We start from the raw sequence: 12812 nt of genomic DNA on the forward strand, positions 1-12812 counted from the left end.
CACAGTCAGGTGGTCATCATCATTAACACTGGGTGCTCCTCTTTCCATCCTTGCAGTTAAAAGGGTATGTTTGTTTTAAAAAGATAGATCTATCACTATTATTCATGGTATCTTAAAATACATTTGCCAGCCACACAGTAGATTAGAGGTATCAGACACAATTTGCAGAGGTGTTAGTTTGTTTTATATGGTTCTTTTCCAACCTGAGTTATCAGTTAAACAATTAATATGAAATTGAACTTCCTTGTGGTTTTATAATTGACATTGTCATGCATTCACTCAAATGAAGCAAGTTACTTGTTTAACCTCTGAGTATGGTTTTAAGTATCACAGCGGAAAAGTTGCAGTAGATACAGTAGATACAGTATGCAATTAGACCAACTATGTGCAGTAATTCAGAACTCAGGTTTAACAAAAAACTAGAAGACACCAGACCTTCTTGGAAATGTGTGTGCTACCTTTGCAGGCAGATTGCAGACATATCACCCTGAAACTCACAACTGGCAGCCCTCTAAAGCTCAGCAGGTGTGAGCCTAGTCAATACCTGGATAGAAGACCTCCAGGGAAAGCAAAGGTTGCTGCTGGAAGAGGTGTTAGTGGGATTTTTGGTCTGTATGGATTCTAATACCCAGTATAGTAATGGGGACATTACTGTATTTTGTAAAACAGGTATCGTCCTTTGGATGAGACATAAAACTGAGGTCTTGATTCTCTGTGGTCATTAAAAATTCCAGGGCATTTCTCAAGAAGAGTAGGGGTGTCACCTGGTGTCCTGGCCAAATTTCCCATTGGCCCTTTCTCATTATGGCCTGCTAGTAATTCCCATCTATGAATTGGCTTCATCACTCTTCCCTATTAATAGCCGGTGTGTGGTGAGAATACTATGCACAATATGGCTGCCAGTGCATCATCCAGGTGAGGCTGCACATTGGTGGTGGTGGAGGGGATCCCTATTACATGTAAAGCGTTTTGAGTGGAGTGTCCAGAAAAGCACTATATAAGTGTAAGCAATTAATTACGCTGATAAACAAAAACTTGTGTTACTGCATAAATAATTAAATAGATTGGGCACAGGACAGTGGAAAACGTCTAAGGATTTTGCACAGCAGTGTATATTAAATACTATTGTGGACCAGCATTCTTACATACAGCTCCTACAGTGTGACCTGCGTTCTTTCAAAAAAAGAAATAATAAAGAATCCTCAAGAAATGGCCATTAAAAATGACCCCCAAAAAAAAACACTAAACTGATGTCAGGTTATATAGAGATTTCCATCTACTCAGACAACAAAGCAAAGAAAAATTAGAACTTGACGTGTTTTAATCCTCAAATTAACCATTCAATCAACCAGTGAGTTACGTTTATGTCCTGCTGCTGGGTTACAGCTGGGCCAGTCAAGTGCAGGTAGGTGCTGATGGCCTCAAGACTTCTGGTTCAATTTTGTCAAGAGCAGCTGAAATCATTATCATCTGCATCCTCCACCACCCGATCAGATGGGATTCACTGTCTACCTGCTGGGATCTTCACTCTCACAAAGGGAAGATGAGCTGCTCCTCCAATCAATCCAACCCCAGTCACTCAATGAGCTTGTGGGGTGTGATAAAAGAAAAGTCCCTTTCTTCACGTGAAGTACAGAGGCCGTAGGTGTAATCTGAGTTAATAATTTACAATCTGTACGCTAGAGATTAGAACATTCTCTCCAGAAAAAATAGGATAGGAAATGAATTGTATCATGAGCATCCGCTGAAGGAATTTAAAGCTTCCATGATAATTTACATTGCATTCAAATTACCATCTGTTTCCTGTATATAACTGACAGAATCCTCACTATCTAACAGTGAAGCTGCTGTTACTCAGGAGAAACTGACCAGTTTTACACCATGAAACACCTGATTGTCCTGTGTTTCCTTCTGCTGGGACTTTCAGGTAAAATCCCTCCTGTCTTTTTCTCACTTGGTTAATGAGCTATGTTCACAATGTTGAACGATGAGCTGATGTTTGTTTCTTTCTACAGTTGCAAGAACCCAGTCGAGCATCACACTGACCCAGCCTGCCTCTGCAGATTTGAAGAAGCCAGGAGAGTCTCTGAAACTGTCCTGCCAGGTGTCTGGGTTTTCAATAGGCAGCTCCTGGAAAGGCTGGATCCGACAGGCTCCTGGGAAGGGGCTGGAGTGGTTGGCACTCTACTATGATGAGAGCAACACAAAGTACTATGCCTCTTCAGTCCAAGGACGTTTCACTGCCTCCATGGAAACCTCCTCCAGCAGCTTCTTCTTACAAATGAACGACCTGAGAGCTGAAGACACAGCTGTGTATTACTGTGCGAAAGACACAGTGACACGACTGACCCAAGAGGCCGTACAAAAACCTGCCTACACCAGTGAGCCTCTCTACAATCAGAAACAGGAAATATCTGAATGGCATTGATACCTAAATGCATGGAAGTGAAAGCACAGTTGCAGCCATCTATAACCAGGAGATGGCAGGAGGTGAGAGCAATTTGAACTCACTTCAGCGGAAAGCAGTCTGCACACCACCCTAAGCTTTCACTGCTCAGAACAGATCACTAGTTGGCACTTTTGTTGCATTAGATGTTACTGAAGTGGTAGCTTTATTTTTCTTTGTGCAATCATCATATTTTTTCAATAATATAACATATTATGTTATATAACAGATACAATACACAGCCTAGCTTCTGTTTTTAAAATGCAACATGTTCATTTTCTGAAATGGGCATTACATGCCATGAATTGAGCCTGGATCGGAATTGTTTTAACATTGTTTTAAGATATATATTTAAGATTCCTGGTTCCATAAAAATGATCATAAAACAAGGAATTTTGGGGAGTGATTTTAACTTATCAAAACAACTGAAATTGTTAATATTGCAAATTGCTGTGAATGTATATTGTTAAGGTATGCACCGCTCACAACATTTTAATATTATTTTAATGATCACTTGCAAAACAGCGGTGTAAATAATAGTGTCTAAATGAAGACATTTTTGAAGAACAGTGGTAGTAAATGATGTATAGATATCTGTGACTATTACTTCAGGGAATTCTTTAACTTATGTGGGATGTCAGAAAATGTAGTTTTTCTCGTCCATGTATTTGGCTCACACACCAATTAAAAACTGCATGCTGTGCTTGATAAGGGATATACCTTCTATTCCATTTTAAATAGACCTTAAAAAACTTAAAGAATATACTTTCTATTTCATTTTAAGTAGACCCTTAAAAAACTTAAAATTTAGAAACATAAAATAAATAAATGCCTCTCAAAAAAAGCAACAGTATTGTAAATATTTACTTTTTGTCTTTGTTGTCATAACAGTCAATAAGCAGTCACGACAAAACTCTCCACTGCTGCTGCAATGGCACAGATTAAGAAAATTATCATTCTGTACAGTATGTACAAATGTATACCTCCTCCTCGGGTTTCTTGTTCTTCCTTCCTTTGTGGAAACAACAGTTACCTACACTACCCAGGCTATGGATCACCTTATGAAATTCCATCACAGTTATTGCATGGCTTAGATCCTGCCTTACCGTGCCTTCATTATGTTTGGATCAAGTCCAGATCCAATAGATTCAGATACTTTCTAAATGATTGAACTGATATGCTAGTTTGTTGATCTTTAGGTGTCAACGTTGCTCCTCTGTGTTTTACACTTGGTCTTCCAAATATGTGAGTAGAGACCAGCCCCACCCCTTCAGCGTATGCAAACTCGCAGAGCTCAGGGTCCATTTATCCCCTGTCAGTGAGGAGACCTGCGCAGACAGGTTTGTCTGGTGAATCAGTCTCGATCGGTCTTCTTTCATACTTTCAGCTGTTTTCATTTTGGGAGCTGTAACAGGTTGGTAGTGAACTCTGCACTAAATGAAAGTTGTGCAAAACAATTAAATCAATAATACTTTACTGCAGTTCTGTTTTTTTTTCATAAGATTTACTACTAGAACTAAATTTGAGTCTGAACCTGCAATCAAAAAGCCTGGAGAATCTCACAGACTCTCCTGAAAAGTGTCAGGATTCTCAAGTCAGTAGCTATGAGATGAGCTGGGTGAGACAGGCTCCTGGCAAGGGGCTGGAGTAGGTGGCTTACATTGGTACATATGGCACTCCAACCAGATATTCCCAGTCTGTTGAAGGCCGATTCACTATCTCTGAAGACAGTTCCAGCAGCACACTGTACTTACAGAAGAACAGCCTGAAGACTGAAGACACTGCTGTGTATTACTGTGCTCGAGAGTCACAGTGAGAGAAGTGAGGCCTGAACCCTGACAGAAACTCTCAAGTATGAAACCACTCAGTCATGACCAACAGATAGTACAACAGTGAAAGAAGGATATTCTCCAATCTCCAACTTAATTCCAACAAATTAATTAGCTGGGGATAAGTAGATTACTTTGATGCACAACAAGACCAATTCCAAATTTTAGTTGCAGTTGCTGAACGTTGAGATTATGTATCATAGATCTGAGTCACAAACACAGAAAGTGAGATACAGAGTAATCACATAAAAAAATCTATGTAATATATCTGATATTTACAGTGGCTGTACAGTACACCACAAAGCATTTACTGGAGTTCATTCATACCTAGAATATGCAGCTAATAAAGGAGCAGTGGCTCTGTGGTAAAGGATCTGTACCTGTGGTTGGAAGGTTGCTGGTTCAAATCCTGCAGCTGGCAGAGAAACTCTGCTCCATTGGGCCCCTGAGCAAGGCCCTTAACTTCCACTGCTCCAGGGGTGCTGTACAAGGGCTGACCCTGTGCTATGACCCCATGCTCTTTCCCTGCCTGTGTATCTCATGGAGAGCAAGCTGGGCTATGAGAAAAGACAAGTTGCTAATGCAAGAAATTGTATAGGGCTAATAAAGTGATGTTAAATCTGTTAAAAGTTGTGAAAATCTTTATATTTCATTGAAAATGAAAAGTAAAAGTTATATAGGTATCACATTTTGCATAAACTTTTATGATTGTTTTGATATACCTACAGTCAGTTGTGGGCACTGCCCACAGGAGGGCAATCTAATCCACTTGAATGAGTAGAAAGACTTAAATATGAGTGAGACATACACTCCAGGTCCAGGAGGTAACTACTGTATCACTTCATGTCTTTCATTCAGACAACCACATTTTAATGACAAGATCTATGTTTCTTCTTCATACAAAACAGCAACTTTTTGGCCTTTTACTTTAATCTCAGGATACATTATTTTAATTAATTAATAATGATAACAATTCCTTACATTTATATAGCATTTTTCTGGACAATCTGCTCAGAGCTCTTTACAGGTAATGTGGATCTCCTCCACCACCACGAGTGTGCAGCCCCACCTGAATGATGCTCCAGTACTCTCATCACACACCAGCTCTCAGTGGGGAGGAGAACAGAGTGATGAAGCCAGTTCAGAGATGGGAATTATTAGGAGCCCGTGAGTGGTTAAGGCCAATGGGAAATTTGGCCGGGATGCCATGGTAACACTCCTACTCTTTTCAAGAAATGCCCTTGGATTTTTAATGACCACAGTCAGGACTTTGATTTAAATCTCATCTGGACGGCGCCTTTTTACAGTATAGTGTCCCCGTCACTATACTGGGGCATTAGGACCCACAAAGACCGCAGGGTGAGTGCCTCCTACTGGTCCCACTAACATTGTTTTCCAGCAGTAACCCTTTTAATACACAAATACTAGAGTGCTGATGTGTCTAAAGGTGTTTTCAGGTGTTTACTAAAGTACCAGCATCTGAATAGCTAGGAAAAGATAGAAAGTTGATCTAATCAAGCCAGTAATTACCACAATACCACAGGTGCACACTGAAGAATTAAGGGTACAATTAACATGAGCCACTCCTGACTGTATGTGATGAGAACAAATTGATTAGAATCACTGGCTACATCTAGAATCTTTAGAGATGATGTGGAAGAGATCCGGCTAGGTCAACTGTGCCTTAAAATGAGAAAATAGTGCTTGAGTAAACAGACTAGAGATGATAAGGAAACTGTGTGACTTGTTGGATGTATATATTGGATTAAGGATTCATTTAACATGAGACAGTCCTGACTGCATGAATTGAAGACAAATGGAATGCAATTACCCAGCTACATCAATTGTCTTTATAAGTGCTGTGGAAGAGGTCCTGCCCATGAGGAGGAGTCCATGCAAACCCATGTCTTCCTACTTCATTTAACCCCACTGCACTGAAAGACAGCAGAGAGAGAAAGCAGAGCTCTGATCACAGTAACTTTACAGGCTTTAACCTCAGGATTTTAACAATGTCTATTCTAACTGGACTCCTCATAGCAACCATGTACTTCATTGGTGAGATACTCCCTTATCTTTGTGAATTATTCAATTCTAAAAATTATCATTTTAAAATTTTAAAAATATGTTGGGTTTTCTTCTTTTCACAGGTGTTCAATCCCAGGTCTTGACTGAGTCTGAACCAGCAATTAAAAAGCCTGAAGAATCTCACACTCTGTCCTGTACAGCCTCAGGATTCACTTTCAGCAGCTATGCTATGAGCTGGGTGAGACAGGCTCCAGGGAAGGGGCTTGAATGGGTGGCTTACATTGGTACATCTAGTACCCCAATACACTATGCCCAATCTGTCCAGGGAAGATTCACCATCTCCAGACAGGATTCCAACAGTAAACTATTCCTACAGATGAACAACCTGAAGACTGAAGACACTGCTGTGTATTACTGTACTAGAGAGTCACAGTGAGAGAAGAGAAGCATGAGCCCTGACAAAAACCCACAACTGTGCAAACCACTCATAACAATATTGCCCAGCAGTGTAAACACACATACTGTATTTGTTAACCTTTAAAGGCACTGTCAATTTCTTCCCACTATCTTTCTTGTTGTATTCCTCTGAGGTCAATAGAGACTCAGAGAATAAAAAGCAAACAGAACTTTTTCCATCAGACAGTGATGATCAGACTGCAACACAGTGCTTTATTGATCAGGTAAGACATTGTTTCACACTGTTGATTTCAATGCCAAAAGCCAATGTCCCACATGGTCCCTCTCATAACACCAGTTTTTGTGCAAAAGTCATAGATACAGGCTGGAGCTACAATATACAGTATGAATGCTCTGAGCATTGACAATTCACTCTAATCACTGACTAGTATTTTTAATTATTCTAACATTCTTCTATAAAATTAATATTGTTGTGCTTATGTGAAAATAGATTAAGCCCATACAAACAATAAATTAACCCAGATCAAGCAAACAGTGTATTTATTTGAGTATTTACTTAGATGTTTGATATATAAGAGCATAATGTGACTGCTATAAGATCATTCATTGTTTACAGTATGTACTGAAACAACTTGTCGTTCCAATTTATAATAAACTAACATTACTTTTTACCAGTTCGTTTTTTACTGCTACTGTCCACATGAGGGCAATCTTTGCCTCTAAATTAAAGACTTTTCTTTAAACCACTTTGCCACATATCATCACGTTGAAGAGTGCGAAATGGGTCACTAATATGAATATATGGAAGCATTTTAAGCCTTTAAAAACCGTTGAAATCGTTCAAACTCTTTTTTTCACAAAGAGTATGGGCAACGCAAAAAGTGCAAGGCTCGTTGGTCTAAGGGTATGATTCTCACTTCGGGTGCGAGAGGTCCTGGGTTCAAATCCCAGACGAGCCTGCTCTTCATTGTCTGTAGTGCGGAATGTAGTATAGTGAGTAGACATTGTGAGAAAACAGAACGGGAGAGTAGAAGGTGGGAATATACAGTGTTAGGGTGTGATCTGTGTAGTTAATAAAATAGTTAAAATAATAGAAGAACGACTCTTTATTAAGATACACAACATTTATGGCGACGCGAGATGAGAGTTTGACTAACTCAAAGCGAGCCGAACACTGCAGATTTTAGTTCTCTTGCTGGTTGAAAAGAAACTTCAGCTTTCTCCACCGCTTCCACTGAACCTTGGAGCTCCGGATTTGTATACGGAATACAAGATATGGATGGAGTCATACAGATTTTCTGAAATAGCCAGTGGATCTACAGAAGCTCCGGATGCCGTGAGACAGGCTACATTACTGCACTGTATGGGGGCACCCGTGCAGCGGATTTTCGCCAACCTCCCTGGAGAAAAAGGTACATATGAACAGACTGTAGCTGCCTTAGATGCTTACTTTACACCACGGAGAAATGTGGTTTTGGAACAGCATAAATTTAGGCAGAGAACTCAGTCTCAGGACGAATCTGTTGATGCTTTTGTGAATGCACTATGAGAACTGGCTAAAATTGTGTGACTTTGGAGTATTGGAAGCTGACATGTTAAGAGATCAAATTGTTGGAAAAATGTGCACATAAGAGACTGCATGATAAATTGTTGAAGGAGGAAGGGCTGACTTTAGAAAGAGCTCTTACAGCCGCTAGAATTCATGAAGCAGCTCAAGCAGAATCAAGAATGCTTTCTGACCACAGTGACAAAGCTAGAGAAAGTCATGTTTACTTCACAAGAAACACTGAACGGGGCGCTCGCTCAAACTTAACAAACAAAAACCGAGCAGCCGGACGCAGTCATGCTAGAGATATAGAAGAACAGGGGACGGCTGACATTAAATGTTACAGGTGCGGACTAACAACGCACAAAGCAGATGAATGTGGAGTGCGAACAGCAAAATGTCACTGTAGGAAAACAGGACATTATGCACGAGTGTGTAGAAAGAAAGACGGTTCCCATCAGGAAAAGAAACTTAATACAAATAAGGAAGGGACAAAACTGCAAACAGTTCAAGAACCTTCTTCAGACTTGGAAGAATTTGTTAATTCCATTGACCCTGAAGGTAAAGAAACTGTTAGAATAAATGGCCAAATGATAAAAATGGCGATAGATACAGGAAGTCAAAGAAACATCATTGGAGTAGAACTTTTCAAGAAAGTGTTTGCACACAGAACTGAACTTCAGCAGACTAAGAAGAAATGTTATGCCTATGAACAAATTAGTCCACTTAAGTGTGTTGGCTACTTCATGGCACAGCTGAAATGGCAGAAAAATGTAATAAAGGACAAAGTTTATGTAATTGAAGGAAATGTAGAAGCGTTGTTGGGAAGAAAAGCATGTTTTGATCTGAAGATTCGGAATGTAGGAGACACTGTCAATGCAGTTGACCAGTCTTCAGAGAGATTTAAGCGATTAGCACAGGAATATGAGTCACTCTTTAAAGGTTTAGGACAGATCAAGGGTTACAGTCACAAGGTTACAGTAGATGAGAAAGTTTCGCCAGTAGCTCAAAGTCTGAGACGAGTACCCTATCCAATGATAGAAGCTGTTAATCAAGAGTTAGATAAAAAGTTGGATGATGGAATTATTGAAGACATGAATGAAGGTGCAGAATGGATCTCAAATATTCTGATAATACCTAAAAAAGACACCAAGGAAGTGAGACTGTGTGTGGATCTGCGAGAAGTGAACATCCAGTACCAACGGTTGACAGCATATTGTAAGCAGTGCAAGGAGCCAAAGTTTTTGCAAAGTTAGATGCTCGAAAAGGGGTCTGGCAAGTTGAGTTGGCCCCGGAATCAAGACACCTGACTACCTTCATCACACACAGGGGTTGTTACAGACCGTTTCAGAAAAGTTCCTTTTGGCTTGTCTAGTGCCCCAGAGGCCTGTCAGAAGACTATGGGCTCGATGTTGTGTGCAATGCCAGGTGTTGTATGGTATATGGATGATGTTGTAGTACATGCGGAAAATGAAGAACAACTAGAACAGAGGCTCAGACAAGTATTCCAAAGATTCCACGACAGAGGCTTAACTTTAAATACAGATAAGTTTATCTTTGGCCTGAAAGAGATCGAGATACTGGGACATTTGGTCACTGCAGAAGGAATAAAACCAGACCTCAAAAACGTGACAGCTGTTTGCAGAGCACCGAGACCTGGGAATGTTGCACTTTTGCGCTCGTTCTTAGGCACTTGTGGATTTTTGATGAAATTCATTCCTAATTATGTAGATATATCAGAACCCCTTAGAAAAGTAACGAGGAAAGGACAGAAGTGGGAATGGACATCGGACACTGAGAAAGCCTTTGCCGAGTTGAAAAGAGCACTTGAAACTGAACCATGTCTGGCATACTTCAAACTAGATGCGCCAACAGTAGTGATCAGTGACGCGAGTCCTGTAGGACTTGGAGCAGTATTGCTACAAAGACAAGAAGATGAACAGAACAAGCCAGTGGTATATGCAAGTCGTTCACTTACCCCAACAGAAAGGCATTACTCGCAAATAGAGCGTGAAGCCTTGGGTTGTGTTTGGGCAGTGGAACATTTTAGGACATATTTATGGGGAGGCAAGTTCACACTTCAAACGGATCATAAACCCCTCATTTACATGTTCAATCCCAAAAAGGCAACATTGTTACCACCCAGGATACAAAGACTTGGATTGAGATTATGGCCTTATGATTACAAAATTGAACACAAGGTAGGGAAAACCAATGTCGCAGACTCATTGTCACGTCTTCCTTTACCAGACATAGAAGACACTGGTTATGTAGACACCTATGTTGATAGAGTGCTTTCAATCAGCACTTATGAACTGCATGCACTGACACTTGAGGAACCTAAGCAAGCAACAAACGAAGATGACACATTGAAATTGTTGATGTCCATAGTGGAAAAAGGACAATGGCCTAATCCAATTCCAGAAGAACTGCAGCCATACCACAGGTGTAGGTTGGAGTTATCTACATATGATGGACTGCTTTTAAGAGGACAGAGGATTGTGTTACCGAAAACAAAAATCAGACAAGCACTGAAAATAGCACATGAGACACATCAGGGTGTGGTTCGTACAAAACAGTACCTGAGAAGCAAATTTTACTGGCCCAACATGGACAGTGATGTTGAAAGACTGGTCAGGAATTGTTCCACTTGTGTGTTGAATCAGCCATTGCAGGAGGATCAACCTCTCCAACCACTTGAATTACCACCAAGGCCTTGGACAAAATTGGGCATTGACCTGGTAGGTCCCATTCAGAATGAATACATATTGACTGTCATAGACTATTATACTTCTTACCCTGAGGCGGTTGTTGTATCAGACATATCTTCAGCCACAGTTATTAGAGAGCTGATGAACATCTTTGCACGATTTGGTTATCCACTAGAGCAGGGGTGGGGAACCTTTTTTCTGCCAAGGGCCATTTGGCTATTTATAACATCATTCGCGGGCCATACAATATTATCAATTTAAAATTAGCCTGCTATATTTGGTCAAACATTTAATTAACTCACCCCTAATGTGATGGCTGGAACTGCCTCTCTTTGGTGAGACGTGTGATGTTAGCTGGTCTTGATGATGTTGCTACTTGCAACTGCTTTTCCAGGTTTGCGTCGGTCAGTCTGGAGCGCAGTCGATCAAACAGCCACTTGCTATCATTGAGTTCCCTGACAGGTTTTCCCTTCATCTCCATGAACTGCTTGACTTCATCCCCCAGTTCGTAAAACACAGTGTGTTAACACTTTCACAACGTATACACTCCCAGCCTGCCTGGCACTGACTGTCCTCTGAGTCACAGCAATACAGGCAGACGGGCGCGGGCAGCTGACGAGAAGCATGCGTGTCTGTCCCGTCATGTTATCACGATATCACGATAAAAATGTTAATATTAGTCGATATCGATAATTATCCTGATAAATGTCAAATCATTATTTCTTTCAAGTTTAAAGGCAGATTTTTTCTCTTGAGTGAAAGTTGAAGAAACCAGACAGTTAATTGGTGAATTAAACAACTCTTTATTTTAAGAACACAACACTTGCCAAACAGCAGAAACATTGAACAAATCTGCAACACACACGCGCACTCGCGCAGTATTTTGTGCGCATGCGCAAACATGCAAACATAAACATATATATCGAACTTTTGTTAAAATTATATAGAGGAAAAAAATATCACGATAATTATCGTTATCGATTTATCGCCCATCTCTACGCCTGCGATTGCCTTGGCAGGGCCAGACCAAATGATTTCCCGGGCCCTGCACTAGAGGTAGTAACAGATAATGGCAGGCAATTCATAGGACAGTTGTTTGAGTCATTTCTGACTAACTGTGGAATTAAACACATCACCTTACTATCCGAGAAGTAATGGCAAAATTGAAAGATTTCACAGATACCTGAAAAAGGCCTTGAGAGCAGCTGCGACAGAAGGAAAAAAATGGAGAGAGAAACTCCCTAAGATTCTGCTGGCTTATAGATGAACACCTCACAGGGCATCTGGAGAAACCCCAGCTAATCTTATCTTTGGACGTGATATCCGGTCTAAACTACCAAACGTGGAAAAGAAAGAAGAAGAGCCGAGGGATATTCAAAAGACAAAAGATATCCATAGACATCATGAGGAGTACATACACAAAATGAAATTATATGCAGACCAGACACATCGAGCAAGGGATCACAACTTCAAGGTCGGTGATGTAGTGTTTTTGGCTGGCCTAGACAATGGTAAATTGGATACCAAGTTCAAAGACACTCGCTATGTGTTATTGAGAAACACCTCTTGTAACTCTTTTGAGTTAGTGAATGTGGAAGATGGCTCAAAAATAATGAGAAATGTAAAACATCTTCGACACGCTTCTCCATTGAATCTTGATTTTGAATCTACAGAAACAGAAAATGCTGAGAATACAGGACTTTCTGATGTGCAGGAAGTGCCGAGTCCTCAGACAGTGGAGAGTACAGTACATCCGTAGGAGAGACGGTAACTTTACCCAGAAGTGAAGTAACAACCAGAAGTGGCAGGGTTATCAGGAAACCAGCTCGTTACAGAGA

The 12812-nt window shown here is 40.5% G+C and overlaps 1 non-coding gene and 1 pseudogene across 2 annotated transcripts; both read left to right on the forward strand.

Annotated features, from left to right (window-relative positions):
- The first annotated feature begins 1843 nt into the window (after positions 1 to 1843).
- Positions 1844 to 2428, forward strand: LOC148833919 (Ig heavy chain V region pseudogene; annotated as a pseudogene). Its single transcript, XR_016091046.1, has 2 exons — positions 1844 to 1927; positions 2016 to 2428. The product of XR_016091046.1 is annotated as an Ig heavy chain V region pseudogene (transcript).
- Positions 2429 to 7604: 5176 nt separating this feature from the next.
- trnap-cgg (transfer RNA proline (anticodon CGG)) lies at positions 7605 to 7676 on the forward strand. Its single transcript has one exon. It is a non-coding gene; the product is annotated as a tRNA-Pro (tRNA).
- Positions 7677 to 12812: the final 5136 nt, after the last annotated feature.

The sequence above is a fragment of the Atractosteus spatula genome, chromosome 5 (genome assembly GCF_055471065.1).
Source record: "Atractosteus spatula isolate fAtrSpa1 chromosome 5, fAtrSpa1.hap1, whole genome shotgun sequence".
NCBI lineage: Eukaryota > Metazoa > Chordata > Actinopteri > Semionotiformes > Lepisosteidae > Atractosteus > Atractosteus spatula.